This window comes from Carcharodon carcharias, chromosome 15 (assembly GCF_017639515.1).
Source record: "Carcharodon carcharias isolate sCarCar2 chromosome 15, sCarCar2.pri, whole genome shotgun sequence".
NCBI lineage: Eukaryota > Metazoa > Chordata > Chondrichthyes > Lamniformes > Lamnidae > Carcharodon > Carcharodon carcharias.
In genome coordinates, this window is record NC_054481.1 from 131,511,045 (window position 1) to 131,531,619 (window position 20,575).

Genomic DNA, 20,575 nt, shown 5'->3' on the forward strand with positions numbered 1-20,575 from the left:
ATATTATGTTGAGTGACTCTTGGTGATCAAAACCCTCCCAATGAAAAGACTCAGGTGTTAGTTTAATAACAGGACCACAACCCTGGCCCTTGAGATTGTTTCACATATAGGACACTACCAAAATTGCAAAAGTCTCTTCACAGAAACATAGAAAATAGAAAATAGAAGTAGGTCATTCTGCCCTTCGGGCCTGCTCCACCGTTCAATATGATCATGGCTGATCCTCCACCTCAACATCATACTCTCCCCACTTCCCTTGAAACCTTTATAGTCTAGAGACCTATTTACTCCTTAAATATATTCAGTGACTTGGCCTTCACAGCCTCTGGGGTAGAGAATTCCACAAGCTCACCACCTAGTGAAGTTTCTCCTCATCTCAGTCCTAAATGGTCTACCACGTATCCTGAGATTGTGACCCTTTGTTCTAGACCCCCCCAGCCAGAGGAAACATCATCCCAGCATCCAGTCTGTCCATCCCTGTCAGAATTTTGTACGTTTCAATGAGATCCCCTCTCAATCTTCTAAACTCCAGTGAATTCAGGCCTAGTCAGCCCAATCTCTCCTCATACAACAATCCTGCCATCTCAGGAATCAGTCTGGTGAACCTTTGCTGCACTCCCTCTATGGCAAGTATATCCTCTCTTAGGTAAGGAGTCCAAAACTGCACACAATACTCCAGGTGCAGTCTCACCAAGGCCCTGTACAGCTGCAGTAAAACATCCTTGCTCCTGTACTCAAGTCCTCTCACAATGAAGGCCAACACACTATTTGTCTTCTTAACTGCTTTGCTGCACCTGCATGCTTGCTTTCAGTGATTGGTGTACAAGGACACCCAGGTCCCTTTGTACATCAACATTTCCCAATCTATCACTATTTCAATAATTGCCCTACTACTGGAGGTTGGGTTTAACCAGTCTGCAATGCATTGTTTTCTCCCTCTCTCCTTTTTTAAATAGTGCGGTTACACTTGTACAGTCACCACCCTCCAATCTGCAGAATCTACAGAATTTGGGAAGATGAAACCAACACATCCACTACTTCCATGGCCACCTCCTTTGGTACACTGGGATGTAGATTTATCGGGCCCTGGGGATTTATCGGCTTTCAGTCCCATTAACTTGTCCAGCACTATTGTTTTGGTAATACTAATTTCCCTCAATTCCTCCTTATCGCGAAACCCTCGGTTCCCTAGTTTTTCTGGGAAGTTATTTGTGTCTTCCTCCGTGAAGACAGAACTAAAGTGGTTGTTTAATTGCTCTGCCATTTCCTTGTTCTCTATTATAAATTCTCCTAGTTCAACTGTAAGGGACCTACATTTGTCTTGAGTAACCTTTTTCTTTTCACATACTTATTGAAGCTTTTACAGTCTGCTTTTATGTTCCTTCCAAGTTTATTCTCATACTCTATTTTTCCTCTTTTAATCAATTTCTTGGTCCTTCTTCTAAACTGCTCCCAATCCTCAGGCTTGCTACTTTTTCTAGCAACTTTATATGGCTCCTCTTTGGATCTAATACTACCCTTAATTTCTTTTGTTAGCCATGGTTGATCTGCTTTTCTTGTGTTTTTGCACCAGGGATATATAACTGCTGCAATGCATACATTCGTTCCTTAAATATTCACCATAACCTATCCATTGTTGTGCCTTTTAAAGAAGTTCTCCAGTCTATCAGAGCCCTCATACCTTCGTAGTTGCTTTTGTTTAGATTTAGGACCCTAGTTTCAGATTGGACTACTTCACTTTCCATCCTAATGAAGAATTCCTCATGTTATGGTCACTCTTCCCTAAAGGACCCCACACAACAAAATTAATTAACCCCTTCTCACTGCACAATACCAAAGCTAGGATAGCCAGTTCCCTCATTGGCTCAACGTGCTGCTCTAAAAAACCAGAAATTCATCCGCCACAGAATTATTGCTCATTTGGTTGCTGAGTCTATACGTAGATTAAAGTCACCCATGATTACTGTAGCACCCTTGTTACATGCATCTCTAACTTCCTGTTTAATGCCGTCCCCTATCTTATCACTACTGTGTGGAGGGTTATAGACACTCCCACTAATGTTTTATGTCCCTTGTTGCTTCTTAGCTCCAACCAGACTGATTCTACATCTAGATTTTCTGAACCAATACCCTCTCGCACTATCGCACAGATTTCATCCTTAACTAACAACGCCACCCCACCTCCTTTTCCTTTTTGCCTGTCCATCCTAAATATTGAGTACCCTTGGATATTCAGTTCCCAGCCTCGGTCACCCTGCAGTCATGTCTCCATAATCACAATCATATTGTACACATTTACATCTATTTGCGCTGTTAATTCACCTACCTTATTGCGCATGCTCCATGCATTCAGATACAATGCCTTTAGACTTGTCTTTTAAACAGTTTTACACATTTTTTTGTACTATGGCCCTATTGGCTGCTCGCCCTGGTTTCCTCTGCCTTCTGCTTTTGCTTTCTCCTTTTCTGTCTTTCGTTCTTCTCTTTGTTTCCCTCTCTTGTGTCTCCCGCTCAGGATTCCATCCCCCTGCCAGTTTAGTTTAATCTCTCCCCCACAGTAGTAGTGGCAGCCTTGGTAAGTAGGCCCTGCGAGGATATTGGTCCTGGTCCTGCTGGGGTGCAACCTGTCCAGCTTGTACAGGTCCCACCTTCCCCAGAATCGGTCCCAATGCCTCAGGAATCTAAATCCCTCCCTCCTACACCATCACTCCAGCCACACATTCATCTGGTCTATTTTCCTATTCCTGATCTCACTAGCACAAGGCACCGGGAGTAATCCTGAGATTGTTACCTTTGGTCAGCCAATCAGGCAGGCTGCTTTGTCCTGGATGGTGTTGAGCTTCTTGAGGGTTGTGGGAGCTGTACTCATCCAGGTAAATGGGGAGTATTCCATCACACTCCTGACTTGTGCCTTGTAAATGGTGGCCAGGCTTTGGGGAGTCAGGTGGTAAGTTACTCGTTGCATGATTCCTAGCTTCTGACTTGCTCTTGTAGCCACAGTATTTATATGGCTAGTCCAGTTCAGTTTCTAGTCAATGGTAACCCCCAAGATGTTGATAGTGGGGGATTCACTGATGGTGATGCCATTGAACATCAAGAGCCAATGGTCAGATTCTTTCTTATTGGAGATGGTCATTGCTGACACTTGTGTGGCATGAATGTTCCTTACCACTTGTCAGCCCAACCCTGGATATTGTCCAGGTCTTGCTGCATTTGGACATGGACTGCTTCAGTATCTGAGGAGTTGTGAATGGTGCTGAACATTGTACAATCATCAAAAACATCCCCACTTCTGACCTTATGATGGAAGGAAGGTCATTGATGAAGCAGCTAAAGATGGTTGGACTGAGGACACCTGAGGAACTCTTGTAGTGATGCCCTGGAGCTGAGCTGACTGACCTCCAACAACCACAACCATCTTCCCTTTGTGCTAGGTATGACTCCAACCAGCGGAAGGTTCCCCCCACCCCCCGATTCACATTGACTCCAATTTTGCTGGGGATCCCTGATGCCACACTCAGTCAAAAGCTATCTTGATGTCAAGGGCAGTTACTCTTACCTCACCTCGGGAGGAGTTTAGCTCTGTTGTCCATGTTTGAACCAAGGCTGTAATGAGGTCAGGAGCTGAGTGGCCCTGGCAGAACCCAAACTGGGCATCAGTGAGCAGGTTATTGCTAAGCAAGTGCTGCTTGATGATCCTTTCCATTACTTTACTGATGATTGAGAGTAGATTGATGGGGCAGTAATTGGCCAGGTTGGATTTGTCCAGCTTTTTGTGTACAGGATATACCTGAGCAATTTTCCACATTGCTGGGTAGATCCCAGTGTTGTAGCTGTACTGGAACAGCTTGACTAGGGGTACGGCAAGTTCTGGAGCACAAATATTCAGTATGATTACTGGAATCTTGTCAGGGCCCATAGCTTTTGCAGTATCCAGTGCCTTCAGGTGTTTCTTGATATCACGTGGAGTGAATCAAATTGGCTGAAGACTGGCATCTGTGATGCTGGGGACCACTGGAGGAGGCAGAGATGGATCATCCACTCGGCACTTCTGGCTGAAGATTGTTGGGAATGCTTCAGCCTTATCTTTTGCACTGATGTGCTGGGCTCCCCCATCATTGAGGATGGGGATATTTGTGGAGCCTCCTCCTCCACTGAGTTGTTTGATTGTCCACCACCATTCACGACTGGATGTGGCAGGACTGCAGAGCTTAGATCTAATCTGTTGGGTGTGGAATCGCTTAGCCCTGTCTATCACTTGCTGCTTAGGCTGTTTGGGACACAAGTAGTCCTGTGTTGTAGCTTCACCAGGCTAACACCTCATTGTTAGGTGTGCCTGGTGCTGCTCCTGGCATGCCCTCCTTATACGTTTCAATAAGATCACCTCCCGTTCGTCTAAGCTCCAATGAGGATATTCCAAACCTGCTCAACCTTTCCTCAAAAGGATGGGGACGTAGTGGTAGTGTCACTGGACTAGTGATTCAGAGATCCAGGGTAATGCTTGAAGGACATGGGTTCAAATCCCATTTTGGCAGCTGGTGGAATTTAAATTCAAATCGATGAAAAAAAAATCTCTAATTGAAAGCTACTCTCAGCAATGGTGACTGTGAATCTAACGTAGATTGTCGTAAAAACCCATCTGCTTCACTGATGCCCTTTAGGGAAGTAAATCTGCTGTCCTTCCCGCTTTGGCCTACAAGTGACTCCAGACCCACAGCAATGTCGTCGACTCTTAACTGCCCCCTGAAATGACCTGGCAAGCCACTCAGATCAAGAGTAATTAAGGATGGGCAACAAATGCTGGCCTTGCCCCCATCCTAAGGATAAATTTGAAACAACCCTTTCATCCCGGGAATCAACCTAGTGAACCTTCTCTGAACTGTTTCCAAACCAAGTCTATCCCTCCTTAAGTAAGGAGACCAGAACTAGGTTCCCCTCAGAGACCAAAATCAATGGAGGTGATAAAAATAATCAGGTGGTTTCTATAAAAGATAAATTAGCAAAGGCAATTATGAGCCCAGGCAGCAGGTTAAAAATCAACTCCATATAGAAGGTAAGGCCTTCATCTCATCTGATCATGGTGACCTCATGAAAATAGGCAACTCTTTGAGGTAACACAGCAGGTGCAATAAAAAAGATCCTTCAACTCATCTAACTCTTTAAAAGGCAGCAGCCTCCCTGATGAGTGACATTATTGAAAGATGAAGTAGAAGATTTGCTTCTAAACTTTGACAACAACAATTCAAGCCTTCCAGTCTAATTCTGGCCTCTCATGCATCTCCAATGATAATCGTTCCAGCACTGGTGGCCGGGACTTCAGCTGCCTTGGCCCCAAGCTCTGGAATTCCCTCCCTAAGCCTCTCGGCCCCTCTCGCTCGCTCTCCTCCTAAAAGACATTTCTTAAGAACATAAGAACTAGGAGCAGGAGTAGACAATTCAGCCCCTCGAGCCTGCCCCGCCATTCAATACGATCATGACTGATCTCATTTCGGTCTCAACTCCAATTTCCCGCCCTCTCCCCATAACCTTTCAACCCGTTACTAATTAAAAATTCATCTATCTCCTCCCTAAATTTATTCAGCGTCCCGGCACCCACTGCACTGTGAGGTAGTGAATTCCACAGATTCATGACTCTGAGAAAAGTAATTCCTCCTCATCTCTGATTTAAATCTCCCACCCTTTAGCCTAAAACTATGGCCTCTTGTTCTAGAATGCCCCACAAGGGGAAACATCTGCTCTAAATCTACTTTGTCTATCCCCTTTAGCATCTTATATACCTCAATTAGATCTCCTCTCATCCTTCTAAACTCTAGCGAGTATCGGCCTAAACTGTTCGATCTCTCCTCGTAAGACAAGCCCCGCATCTCTGGAATCAATCTAGTGAATCTCCTCTGAACCGCCTCCAATGCAACTACATCCTTCCTCAAGTAAGGGGACCAAAACTGTGCACAGTACTCCAGGTGCGGTCTCACCAATGCCTTGTACAGTTGCAACAACATTTCCCTATTTTTATACTCTATTCCTTTAGCAATAAATGCTTCAGGAATAAAACCTTCCCCTTTGACCAAGCTTTTGGTCAACCGATTTGATATCTATCTCCTTCTGTGGCTCAGTGTCATACTTTGCTTTATAATGCTCCTGTGGAGTGCTTTGGGACGTTTCGTTACAATATGTGAGCTGGTGTTCTCTCTCTGTCACAGGGCTTCCTCACTGAAATTATTTCTTAATGAAATGAAATTCTTAATCATCATTCAATGCCCCATATTATCTACAATCCAGGTGAGTCATGCTAAAATAAGTGATGCAAAATGCATTACTTTATAGAAAGACTGAAATCAAATTGAATATTCTTGATTGTAAAATTACTTTGTACAGTCAAATTACGTTAAGAATGAACATACAAATTTGGGGAGATTGGGAATCTTGACCAAATCGTAAAAGATCTGCACCACAGAATAACAAAGCAGTTGGATAGAAACCAAACAAGGAGAGACACTCTCTCTCTCTCTCTCACTCTCTCTCGTTGGACAATTGCCAAAGAAAAATAACTTTAGCACATGTGGTTCCGGGTAGCAGGGAAACACGCGAGCTGTTAAAATTTTTCTCTGTTTAAATCATGAAACAAAGCATTAATTAAACCACACAGAGCCAGCTGTCTGATTTTATGAACACTTTCACATAAAGGCAATCCTTTTTGTAAAAGGATCAACGAGTAATTGGTTCCCAAGCAGCCTCTAGTTTTTGCGTCCTCCCCATACCACCCCCACCAAGCCTCTAATATAAATAGACACATTGTTCAGCAGTAATGAACTCAAAAACAAGTCTTTTCAACAGATTGCGAGTCTAGTTTGGCAGCAAATAACAGGTCACAGGAGGTCACGTGAGAGCTTTTGTTCATTTACACAAATATGTCATGAGCAAGTAATTATGTTGTCAGAAAGATTCTTTCTTCACAATCAACCCGTTTTAATATACTGTGCTCGGTTTGGAGAAATGCAGGCATTAAATTAAGATCGCCAGGAGCAATAAACTTCTCCTCCAGCTGCTATTGTTTTAGGTTTTTGAAAGCATCCATGTGTTACCATTTACGAGAAACTACGGGTAAAAATTCAGCTGCTTTATGGGTGTAAAGGGATCAGGCGCTGGAGGCCGTCGGCGGGTAAGTTTCTTTTTAAACTTGCTCCTAACCGGGTGGTGGGGAGAGAGGCTGGGGAGGGGTGGTCAACAGCAGGAGTAACGCTCCTGCGTCCGAGACAACGGCCAGCTCACATCTGGCAACCCCCGACTCCACTTGCCGCTCCCCCCCCCACCCCCCCCACCCCAAAACTCTCACCTGTGTCTCTAGAACAGCCCGGGGTAGGTTTGCCTGAGCTGATTTGAGGCAGGTTTCAAGTCCAATGGCACCAGGCAGGTGTGACACTCTGCAGCCCTGTCAGGCTGATTTTAAATCCGACATCATCATCATCTCACCATCAACACAGACCACAACTGCTCTGATGAGGTGCCCACACTCCTGTCATTATTCTCCTGCCACCTGATTAATTGGTTAATCAGTGAAGTGAGGGACAAACCTGCCTGTCAAAAATTTTCATACAGTGAAGATGACCACGGTGTTATTTCTACTTTGCTGGATAAGTGATTAGGGCACTAATGTACGGCACATTCCCAGAGTGAGCTAGCATTGTTTTGCTAAACTGGAAATATTACAGAATCTGTTTTATACGAATGTGCGTAATGACTCTTGTGTTTCGTTAGTAAGACTGCTTCAGTCCACTGTGTTTCAGGCAAAGAGTCACCAATGGACTGGAGCACAGTGACTGCTGCCAAAACTTCTGAAAGATTTAAACCACAAAAAAGCCATGTAACCAACATTATGGTGGATTAACCAAATCAGTTGTTTCCCTGTTGACTTTCAAAATATCTACCAATTCCCATAATTTGGCACGTGAGGTTGATTCACTGTTAATTCTGTAACGAGACTGGAGTGCCAGGAGGATTTTTACTTTTAGCTGAATAAAAACAGTTTTTTAAAAAAGTAATCCACAAGGGCTCTCACGAGAATATAAGGAATAGGAGTAGGATAGGGCCATTCGGCCCATCGAGCTTGCTCTGCCATTCAATGAGATCATGGCTAATCTTCTCCCTCAACCCCACTTACCCGCTCTCTCCCCATATCCCTTCATTTCCTTACTGCCAAAAACGATCAGCGCGCAATCTTGAACAGACTCAACTTCAGAGCATCCACAGCTCTCTGGGGAAGAGAATTTCAAAGATTCACAACCCTCTGAGGGCCAGAATTTCCCCTCAACTCGGTCATAAATGACTGGCCCTTTATTTTGAGACTGTGATCCCTAGTCCTAGGCTGGCCAGCATCTAACCTATCCAGCCCTCAAAAAGAATTTTACATTTTTTCAATGAGGTTACCTTTCATTCTTCCAAACTCTGGTGAACAGAGGCCTGTACGACTCAATCTGTCCTCAAAGACAATATGCAGGTCTCCGATCTGGTGGGTAATGAACCTTTGATGCCTTCCCTCTAGGGCAAGTATATATGAGGCAAGGAGACCAAAACATTACTCTCAAGCTGCAGTCTCACCTTTACTCACTAATTGTAGTAAGACGTTCCTGCTCTGATACTTCAATCCCTTGGAAATAAAGGTTAACATCCCGTGATCTTTCCTAATTGACTGCTGTCATGGTCCTCAAAGAGTTAAAACAGTAATCCAGCGAGCGGAGGGAATGGGAATTAGAGGTGGTTGAAGTTACTTATAAACTGTGCAGACTTTGTTCCTAGTATAACCTGGCCACATGTCTCTGACTGTATCACAGTTTTGTAACACTAGTTCCAGACTGGCCAGTTCCCCGTTATTGTACTTAAAGGCCTCAGGGTTCCAAAATGAATTCTCCCTCTGTTGCCAGGAAAAAACAGTTCAGAGTGAAATGCTTCACATCAGATAGTGACAACTTTAAGGGCAATGATGAATGAGTAAAACTGAAATATTCCTGCACAATTGGGGTCACTCGACCCTGAAAAAAACGTCCATTATCTAATCTGTCCCCGGCTCAAAACGTTTTCATCAGCTACTCATCATGTCAATTGGGGAGAACGTCTGCACTCTCCCCTCATTCAATATGACCGTTTGAATCAACTCAACAAATCTACATTGCGAGTCGGGTTGCCAATCCTTCAGGGTTGGCCCAGAGTCTCCAGGAAGTGAAGATCAATCTCCAGGACACTGCTGTGACCAACCCAGGGGAAAGAATCATAGCAGTATTAGCATTTTTTTTTATTTAAACAATTTTTATTAGTTAGAGAGCTGTTGAAAATGGGAAAAAAGTTTGTTACACTGAGGTCTGATGAAAGCGCCAGGAACGTGTTCAGAGTGCTAACTCTTAACAATGAACAATTCTAATGCTCCATTTATCATCACTGGATGTCATTGCTGTCACCTGCAAGGTTGGTAACAAGCTCCCCAATGTAAAGAACAGCATCGTCAGTGTTGACACATCCCATCAAACTCGGTGGTTTCCACTTCCAGCTTTGCATCTGAACACAGAGGCAAGCTGACAACGGTGGAGTGTGTCTCTGGCTGCCTTCTCAGAGCTGACAAGGTGTGTTCACTTAAACTGGCCATTCTGGAACTTCCTCGAGCCTTTAAATGGGCAGCCAGAACTCTCATCCAAAACATACAAGAGCCTGTGTAAATACATAAGGAGAAACATTTGCTCAGGTGAAGTGATGCCATATAGACTGCTGTCATAGACAGGCAACACCATAGGCCACACTTTGTGGGTTTCTTCATCAATATTACTGAGGAACTCCCATCAGTCAGGCAGTCAGTGCCTTGAGATACTGTCTGCACCTGGGGCATCAACACACTTCAAGTGGTGCTAGACAAACAGACTTCCCAGTCTTAAATTAGATACTTAAAGCACTTGTTTGGGAGCAGAGAAGAGATTCAAAGGTATGTTTATTGGTACAAGTATTTTAATGAGCATGTTATGTTTCTAATTTTGTAACTTCCTTCTCAATTATTATTATCTTGTATTAAACGGCATGTCAAATTTATTAAAGTAGTAAAAGTAACATGCTATCAAAGCTTCTAGTCTTGCACTCACCAGGACAATTCACAAGAATACCAACAGTAAAGGGAACAACAATTTATACTGCTTGAGAAGACAGTGTAGATTGTTAGAGGCATTGCCATGGAGAACACACCAGGGAACTGTTAACCGATAAGCTTTTGTTCAAATTCAAACCAGGCAGGTTGACTTTAATTGGTCAAGGCATTGCCATGGGAATGAACCCCAAGCTGTACCCCAAGCTTTTGTTTAGCTGAAATAGGAACGATGTGTGGGCACCCTGTTGGTATTCTTGTGAACTGCACTGATGAGTGTAAGGTGAAAAGCTTTCACAGCGTGTCTCTGTTTTTCACCAATACTCAAGCTCTGCACTGCACTACCAAACAACTATAAATTCGTAAAACATCTAGCACCTATCCTATGGCTCCACTCACAATGAGGCAGAGGTTATACTGTTGCCAGGGGCACTGAATGTAAACATACAGCGTGGCTACATACCTGGGAAGAAGTTTCTAAGAGATCTCCTCAGACAGGGAAGGAAGTCTTTTTCACTTCAACCTAAATTTAAATATTATTTTCCTTAGATGTTGCCGATAGGTAAATAAAATGTGTTCCTAAACGCACCATATTTACATAAATGAATAAAGCTCTGCCTGTAAGATGGGGAGTCGATAAAGGGAGGGTTGACAGATTAAAATTGTAAATTTGAAAGTTTTGGGAGAAATTTCTTTCTTTATTGAGCTACTGAAGCATGGAATATTTTGGCACAGTTGAGGCAGAAGCTATTTGAGTGAGGAAGATACAAAGCTACAGGGAATGAACCAGGCAGTGAAATTAACTTTGTTTTGCACCGGCAGAGAGCCAGCACAAACCCAATGGGCCAAATGGCCTCCTTCTGGGCTGCAAGGTTGGCGAGTTCTCTCTAAACTGGATGTGTGACCAAGAACAAAAAAGTTCAAATTGCTTAATGCAAAATCCTATTGCTGGTGACCAAGAACAATTAAAAAAAGACTTGTATAGTTTAATATTCTGCAAATCCAAAGCTCTAATGTCGTTTTTTTGTTATAAGCAACTGCTTCCCCCACCCTCACCACCCCACCCCCCCTCCCCATTAACAGTGTTAGCAATAACAGACCAGCGATCTCTGAGAATGACGATAAGGTGTGATTTGGAGATGTCAGGTTAATCACAAAGGGCAGGGAAAACCAGAGAAAAGCTGTTTTTTTAAATAAAAAAAAAATACATTCTTAAAACCAAATCTCAGTGACCTACTAAATACAGAGGCAATAAAAGTGGGTTTCTCCATGAGTTGTCATGTGTGCTTTGCCCAAAGGCAGGTTCTTTGCTTATTGTCTGTTTCACCCTGAGCCATTTTCTTGGCAGTTTTTGTCAGTCAGGAGAATTATACAATGCCATGGCCTCAAACAAATATAAAGCACCTACTGACTATAATATATTCATGGGTAGATTTAAGTACCATCAACAGCTGTGCTAGTTTTTGAGCACGCAGATGAATGGTACCAGGTAAATAGGATGGGTACCGATTCCGTAAGTGACATTCAGAATAGGTATAAATACATACATCTGTTCTATGTATCTGTTCACAAGTATCAGGAATTATCAGTTGGGTTTGAATCAAGAATGTACAATGGTAATTTAGACTCTCTGGTCAGTTAATTAAACAAAGTGGGGCAGGATTAGACAGAACACTGCTTTTCCATGGAACCCGGGTTTAACACCCCAATGAAGTCAGTGCATAAAGTGAAAACCTGATATTCCACCTCATTCCACTGGTTTTCTACCCAGTTTACCTTGGAACTGCCCTCCACTGCGTTAGTTCAATTCTGACCAATACCTTTGGGAAAGCTTGCAGCATTTAACAAGGTTTTCATCCTCTACGTCCTAACCTGGATAGAAACAGGTGCTTTGTGAACTTGATGTTTAAATTGTGCGTACATTTGGCACCAGGGTTGTGAGTTCCCAAGTTTGAAACAAAACGAATGAAGTCTGAAATGCCAAGGTCCCATCCAACAACTGAAACTCACGCTGCCAGTCAGAATAGAACAAAAACCATCGATTACTGGCTTATAGAGTGACTGTAGAAGTGGATCTACAGGGGGAAAAAACCCCTCTCTCAATGTGTTATTGTTTCATGACCATGACTCACCCTCCAGGGCAGGAAGCGGGTCATTAGCTGTAGTCCATGAAGGATTGAGGCAATCCTCTGCAAAGTGAAAGTCGGGATTTTAAATTTATTGGAAAATAATTTGCATACAACAATGTGAACTGATGGCACCTTGAAATAAATTGTTGTATAATAATTAAATAGAAGTTGGCATTAGAGCATCATCTATCTAAAGTAAGCATATGCTACCCTGTAGCACAGGTTCCTTCAACAGCACCTTCCAAACCCACAACCATCTAGAAGGACAAGGGCAGCAGATAGGTGGGAACACCACCACCTGGAAGTTCCCCTCCGAGTCACTCACCGTCCTAACTTGGAAATATATCGGCCGTTCCTTCACTGTCGCTGGGTCAAAATCCTGGAACTCCCTCCCTAACAGCACTGTCGGTGTACCTACACCACAGGGACTGCAGCGGTTCAAGAAGACAGCTCACCACCACCTTCTCAAGGGCAATTAGGGATGGGCAATAAATGCTTGCCCAGCCAGCGAAGCCCACATCCCATGAATGAATAATAAAAGAGAAAGCAACCCTTTAACTACAGCAAAACTAATTTAGGTCAATAACACTGCCATGTTCGTATTATTACACTCTCAATATGAGGCACTAGCACCAGCACACAAAAACAATCACACACTGTCTAGTAATCCAATATTCCCTCCACCCAACCTCTGCACCCCCCTCCCCCAACCACCCCCACCGCTCCCACCCTTTCTCCCCTCCTCTGGGCATTGCTGTTGACTTTTTCCAGAGCACTGGTCCTTGGATTGTGGGGCACCTTACATGACCATCGCTCAATTAGTCATTCTTCATGTGTGCGGCTTGAGTAGAGACTCTTGAACCATGAAAAGCAAGAGCGGATCCCAACCCATTATCCATGCCAGCACACGATACCACAAGAGTAACCAGACAGTGACTAGGAAAAATTAAAGCAAAATTCTGTAGATGCTGGAAATCTGAAATAAAAACAGAAAATGCTGGAAAACCTCAGCAGGTCTGGCAGCATCGGTGGAGGGAGAAACAGAGTTAACGTTTCGAGTCTGTATGACTCTTCTTCAGTGACTAGGAACCCTGGCTAATTCCAACAAACAGTGGCCCGCAGCTGCTGAGGTCAATCTTACGGCTCATTTCAGCTTCGAATCTGCTAACTCAGTACCGATTGGCTGCCAAACCTGACCCCTTCCTGGCCTGGGTGGCCCACTTTCCAGATGAGCCATCGGGGGAGCTTGGATCAAGGAATTTCTGGTGTTGCAAAGTAGCTGCAAGCAACGTTAATTTTGTAAGCTCCAGTCGCTGTTAGTTTGGATTCAGCTCAGATCACATTGACCCAGATAAAATTAATTCAATATGGCCAGCAATCCATTTGCACTTGAATGCTGTAAGTCTGCATGAATAGATTGTTATCAGGGCTTTCACATTACGTGGGCACAATACAGTCATATATTGTGAATGTTCTCCGCGGTGCATCTCCACACAACCACGCGCACAAACAGACCAGCTCAAAGGGCGAGTTGTCTCATGGGAACATTTTTAAAGACAAGTCTCTTAACGGCCGAAAAAGTGTGTCATGTTACCTTTTGAAAACTGGGCCATGATGAGTTACACCCATTAATTATGAAAATTACAGTAGAGTTAGTGTTTTCAAAGAGGTTGCTTGTCCACAATCAGCCCTCCATCTTTCAAAGCGGCCAAAGGAAATGGCAAAAGTAAGAATTCAATGTTGGCATCATGTTGGAGGGCCCCCCCCCCCCTACCCCCAGAATGGATCCTGAGGATTGTTCATCTGGTGAGAGGGTGGGGTGGGGGGGGTGGGGGGTACAGTTACCTTTCCCTGAACCAATAACATGGCGTTGCAGGGACAGGGTGTATCAGTCACTGTCCCAGCCCAGAATCATCAGCCAGCGACTTTGATTCGGAGGCGTAGGCGGGCACTGAGCTGAGGTCAGATTCGGAGGTGCTCCTTCCTTTCCTGTCCCTGATGACACGGCCAAGTGACAGTCACTGTGCTAGCTCCTCGAAGAAGCATCTTCTCCCTGCCACCCCAGAGAGCCACTGGTGGCCATGGAACCTTATCCCAGGATCAGTCTTAACCTTCAGGAAAAGGCCACTTAATGGTGGGGAGGGGCGGGGCTGAAGAAAAGGAAAAACATAAATAGCCGCATAAATCAGGGGGGTGAAAAAAAAACGGTCACACTCACATCTGGAAGCTGGCGTTGTTGGTGAAAGCATCTGCACGGCCAGTTAGAATCCAATATGCATTTCTGCTCCTGAACATCCTTCAAACAAATCCCTTAGTCTCTGTAGCCTCGCCTGAGAAAGAATAGACATTCGTTCACTGAACAACATATTCCAAGTGTTGAGTGCGTTTTCAGCTGATTGTTACACTGGAGCACAACTCTTTCCATAACTTTACTCCCAATGGGTGTCAAAGCCCAATAGTCTATAGGTGCCCACATCATGTCTGCCACCCTTCTTTACTTGCCCTCGGTCATCAGAGTGAGTCACTCAAATGAGACAATCTATCCCAGTGTAGATAAAAAAAGAGATGATTATTTTCTGTCACTGAATAGAATTGGACTCAGGTACTTGCAAGATTCTCAGATTGGGGAGGGTGGGAAAGCTCAGTTGTTTTGTTTTTTTTAAAAAAATGGTTCATCACGCAAGACAATAAACTGACTTTTTTGTTCTGGTTTGTAATAGCGTGATGAACATTTTATGATGTTGTCTAGCACAAAGTGTACCGGCACAGTTGTCATTGGGTACCTGCACAGTACACATGCTGGCACGATCAGAGTCACCAAGGTTATTCAAGAATTTACAGGCAAAGTTTGAGCCGTGTAACAACACAACTAATTTAAAAGTAAGTGGGTGGTACACATACACACTGTGGCTACAAGAGGTCAGAGGCTAGGAATCCTGCAGCAAGTAACAGCAAGAGGGTAGCCAGGGAAAGGGTGGGCCCACTCAGGGACAGAGGTGGGAATCTGTATGTGGAGCCAGAAGAAATGGGAGAGATACTAAATGAATACTTCTCATCAGTATTCACCAAAGAGAAGGACTTAGCGGTCGATTTGTCTAGGGAAGAGTGTGTAGATAGCCTGGATCATGTTGAGATCAAAAAAGAGGAGGCAAGAGTACTGAGGGTGGCAAGGGAGGAGATTGCTGGGGCCTTGACAGAAATCTCTGTATCCTCACTGGCTACGGGTGAGGTCCAAGAGGACTGGAGAATGGCCATTGTTGTTCCATTGTTTAAGAAGGGTAGTAGGGATAATCCAGGAAATTACAGGCCGGTGAGCCTTACGTCAGTGGTGGGGAAATTATTGGGGAAGATTCTTCATGACAGGATTTACTGCCATTTGGAAGCAAATGGGCGTATTAGTGAGAGGCAGCATGGTTTTGTGAAGGGGAGGTGGTGTCTCACTAACTTGATCGAGTTTTTCGAGGAAGTGACAAAGATGATCAATGATGGAAGGGCAGTGGATGTTATATACATGGATTTCAGTAAGGCCTTTGACAAGGTCCCTCATGGCAGACCGGTACAGAAGGTAAAGTCGCACGGGATCAGAGGTGAGCTGGTAAGATGGATACAGAATTGGCTGGTCATAGAAGACAGAGGGTAGCAGTGGAAGGGTGCTTTTCTGAATGGAGAGCTGTGACTAGTGGAGTTCCGCAGGGATCAGTGCTGGGACCTTTGCTGTTTGTAGTATTTATAAATGATTTGGAGGAAAATGTAACTGGGCTAATTAGTAAGTTTGCAGGCAACACTATGGTTGGAGGAGTTGCAGATAGTGAAGAGGATTGTCAAAGGATACTATGGGATATAGATCGGTCAGAGACTTGGGCGGAGAAATGGTAGATGGAGTTTAATCCGGACAAATGCGAGGTAATGCATTTTGGAAGGTCTAATACAGGCAGGAATTATACAGTAAATGGCAGAACCCTTAAGTGCATCGACGGACAGAGGGATCTGGATGTACAGGTCCACAGGTCACTGAAAGTGGCAATGCAGGTGGATAAGGTAGTCAGGATGGCATATGGCATGCTTGTCTTCATTGGCAGGGGTATTGAGTATAAAAGCTGGGAAGTCATGCTGCAGCTGTATGGAACCTTGGTTAGGCCACACTTGGAATATTGCGTGCAATTCTGGTCACCACATTACCAGAAGGATGTGGAGGCATTGGAGAGGGTGCAGAGGAGGTTTACCAGGGTGCTGCCTGGTCTGGAGGTTATTAGCTATGAAGAGAGGTTGGAGAAACTCGGATTGTTCTCACCAGAGCGACAGAGATTGAGGGGCAACTTGATAGAAGTTTACAAAATTATGAGTGGCATGGACAGAGTAGATAGTCAGAAGCTTTTTCCCAGGGTGGAAGAGTCAATTACTAGGGGGACATAGATTTAAGGTGAGAGGAGAAAACTATAGAGGAGATGTGCGGGATAAGTTTTTTACGCAGAGGGTAGTGAGTGTCTGGAATTCGCTGCCAGAGGAGGTGGTGGAAGCAGGTACGATAGTGGTGTTTAAGGGGCAGCTTGACCAGTACATGAATAGGATGGGAATAGAGGAATACGGACCCCGGAAGTGCAAAATGTTTTAGTTGACAGGCAATATGATCGGCGCAAGCTTGGAGGGCCGAAGGGCCTGTTCCTATGCTGTACTTTTCTTTGTTCTTAACTCACCTTCTGACTCCCCCAAAGCCTGTCTTCCATCTACAAGGCACAAGTCAGGAGTGTGATGGAATACTCCCCACTTGCCTGGATAAGTGCAGCTCCAGCAACACTCAAGAAGCTCGAAACCATCCAGGACAAAGCAACCCCGCTTGATGAGCACTCCATCCACAAACATTCACTCCCTCCACCACTGATGCACAGTTGCAGCAGTGTGTACCACCTATAAGATGCACTGCAGGAACTCACCAAGGCTCCATAGGCAGCACCTTCCAAACCCACGACCACTACCACCTAGAAGGACAAGGGCAGCAGATAGATGGGAACACCACCGCCTGGAAGTTCCCCTCCAAGTCACTCACCATCCTGACTTGGAAATATATCGCCATTCCTTCACTGTTGCTGGGTCAAAATCCTGCAACTCCCTCCCTAACAGCACTGTGGGTGTAGCTACACCACATGGACTGCAGCGGCTCAAGAAGGCAGCTCACCACCACCTTCTCAAGGGCAATTAGGGATGGGCAATAAATGCTGGCCCAGCCAGCGACACCCCCATCCCATGAATTTAAAGAAATACACATCACAAAGCCAGTGTGTGTGGAGCCACAGGGTGAAACATGGATTCATGGCCAGAATCACACATCTCCCTCTGATCAAAACTGGAGCTCTTGATTTTCACAAAAAGAGAATGATAATCAAATTCATGTCATTTTTATATTAAAAAAATTAGCTGTCAGAGATAGATATTTTTTCCAATGTAAAGGCTTTCTATAAAGCCCATACCCAGGTTATTCCTTTAGGGATCAGACCATTACATAACATTTAGTAGAGTTCAGTCACTCATTTACAACAGTTTCAACAGGAACAGTTAAGTTCTTAATATTTCCAAGGAAAATGGGAACATGAAATTACATTTACAACAACTTGCATTTGTATAGCGCCTTTCATGCAATACAACCTTTCATGGTGCTTCATAAAAATCAGACAAAAACGGTGACACCCTGTCATGAGGGACACATTAGGACAGGTTAGCAAATGGTTTGATATGTTTTAACAAGCTAGGCAAAGTAAATTCAGGGAGTGAATTTCCAGAGCATTAGGACTGGCCAAGAATTGGAGCAGCGCAGAGACCACGGGAGGGCGGTGGGAGAGGTTACAGAGGCAGAGAAGGGCAAGGCAATGGAGGGAATTTGTAAACAAGGATAAGAATTAAAACAAAGCGAGGCATTGTTGGGCAGGGTGTGAAGATACGTTAGCACTGGGGTGATGAGGAAAATGGGCCTTGATGCAAGGCTACGGGAAACAGAGGAGTTTTGGGTGAGCTGAAGTTCGTGCAGGGTAGAAAATGGAAAGCTGACTGGGAGAGCTTTGCAATAGTTTACAGCATTACATGGTTCATTAAGTTGCAACTAGATAAAGCATAGTGAACACAAGTCACAGAGTATCAAGGAGAGCATTAAATCATTATCAAAACTGAACCTTTTTGTTATTGCTTTCCCTCTGGTGCAAAATCAGTCTCTACAGTGCAATAACATAAAACAGCCTCGTTATCCAGCAGATACCCATCTGACATTTTCTCCAGAGAGAGGGCCGAAAGCAGCTAGCATTGAACTGAACTAACTAGGCAGCTGGTAAAGTCGAGCAGAACTTCAGAAATTCCTACATTTTTATTATGAGGAAACATCCTGAAGGACAAATGTCTCTTTGCTAATATTAAACTGCGTTATTTTATACCAATCACAGTTATACTGCCAATGGTGCAAAACCAAAGCATTAAACAAACGATTGGCACTGGGCTCGAACCATCAGACAGAATTCAACCTGCCATCAGTTTGGTGTCTTTACTTTTTGGCTATACTCCCTTTGTGTCAGAGTAAACAACATCCCATTAACAAAAACTCTCTCGGATTCAAGTAAAATTCTGCACAGAGCAAGCTTAGGCTTTTAGTACAGCACAGCACAGGTCACCATCCCTCTCCTTCAAAGTGCAATTCAGTTAGTCCCACTTCCTTGTTCCTTCCCCATATCCCTGCAAATCTTTCCTCCTTCCAGTATTTATCCAATTCCCTTTTGAAGGTTACGATTAAATCTGTACCCACCACTCAATCAGCCAGTGCCTTCGAAATGCAAACCGCTCATGGGGTAACTAACCTTACAAAGCTGGGAGGGGGGGGGAGAACAAAACTAGTCTTCCCAATGGTCTCCGCACGTGAACAAAACTATCCAACCTCTGCAGCTTCAGTCTTATGGAGCCAGGTGGGGGAATCTCACATCAGTTACACATCCGGGTGAAAACGGGTCTTCATCAAACACCCAGCCTTTGATGTCTTGGTGCTGACTTCAATGCCAAACTGTCCTAGCAGCAGTTACATACAACACTTCCAGCACAAGCTATCTCTTCTTGCTGATGCATATTCAGTTACGTCCCCCACTCAAGCACATTCCTTAGCCCTTCAAGCACATTCTGTACTATACAAGAATATCTATCCGCTTCTCAAAGATGACGTTCACCCAGCAAGTCCTCTGACCTTTACCCCAGTCGGATCACAGATAAGTGAGCACCTCTCAAAGGACAGCAGAAACTCATCTCAATACATTTTGCCCTTTATCATCATAAGAATTTATCAGCTGGTTTTTAACAATCCTGGGAACATCAGTGCATTTATGAAAAAGTATCTCTTTTGGTCAAGTGCTTCTTGATAAAATATGTATTAATATCAACATTTTTTTAAAAAAGGCCCACAATATATTTAACGACAAAACCCCACATTCACTGGAGCCGAAAGCCTCTGCATGTTGTGGCAAAGTGAGGTACCCTGTTTCTTTAAGAGAATGCAAGTGTACCAATCATGTGGCAGCACTGACCAATCACAGTGCAGCGTGGGCAACTGGGAACCAAGTTTAGTTCTGGAGGTTTCTGAGTGAGCACGTATGATCTGGTGCTCTGCCCTATGTCTCAATAAACCGTCACTGTTTATTCTTACATCAGTCTCTCCCCATTATTGATTGCAAGCAGCAATTGAGGAGAACATAGGAAGGCTTGCAGTTAGAGTTCAGTTGGCCAACGAACTCGTTTACCCAAGGCATAAAACACGTTCAATCACATGGGTTGAATTGTGCATTTTTGTGCTCAGAGGGACAGGGTCGACAGTGGCTAGCACACATGAGCGACATCGGGCAGGGAGGAGCACAGGTGGAATACCCCCACCAATTTTCATTGTATTTAAAAAAGGGAAGGTCAGAAAATCAGGTGGGCTTGTTATGAGTGCAGGATCCCCACGAGGTTTTCCTCCATGTCCTGGGCCCAGCTGATCCTATTGGTCCAGATACAGGGGTATCTGCCCCATCAACTTGCAGTAAAAATTGCCAATTCTGCAGCATTGCAGCAAGAAATACTAAAACTCCATTGCGTCTGTTGCTCTGTTCCCAAAATGCAACGCTTTTGGCTCAAATGAAAAAGGCTCCTTCTGTGACGTGACCCATTAAAAAGGTGAAACAAGTCACAGATCTGCTGGAGCCACAACATTTTTCCCCTCGTTTGTGTCGAAGTTTCAAGTATTGTTCCTGCAGCAGATTTTGCAAAATGGTATTTCCATCTCCATCGTTCCTGAGCTAAGGGAAGGTGGAAGTATTTGCAAAGCCAACCA

General features: G+C 44.3%; 1 protein-coding gene across 1 annotated transcript in view; it reads right to left on the reverse strand.

The window, feature by feature from the left end:
* LOC121288481 (polyhomeotic-like protein 2) overlaps positions 1 to 20,575 on the reverse strand; it is a 558,331-nt gene that overhangs the window by 505,250 nt on the left and 32,506 nt on the right. The window contains exon 2 of the mRNA XM_041207022.1: positions 14,465 to 14,576. The gene's annotated coding sequence lies outside the window, so the exon portion shown is untranslated. The remainder of the gene's footprint in view (positions 1 to 14,464; positions 14,577 to 20,575) is intronic.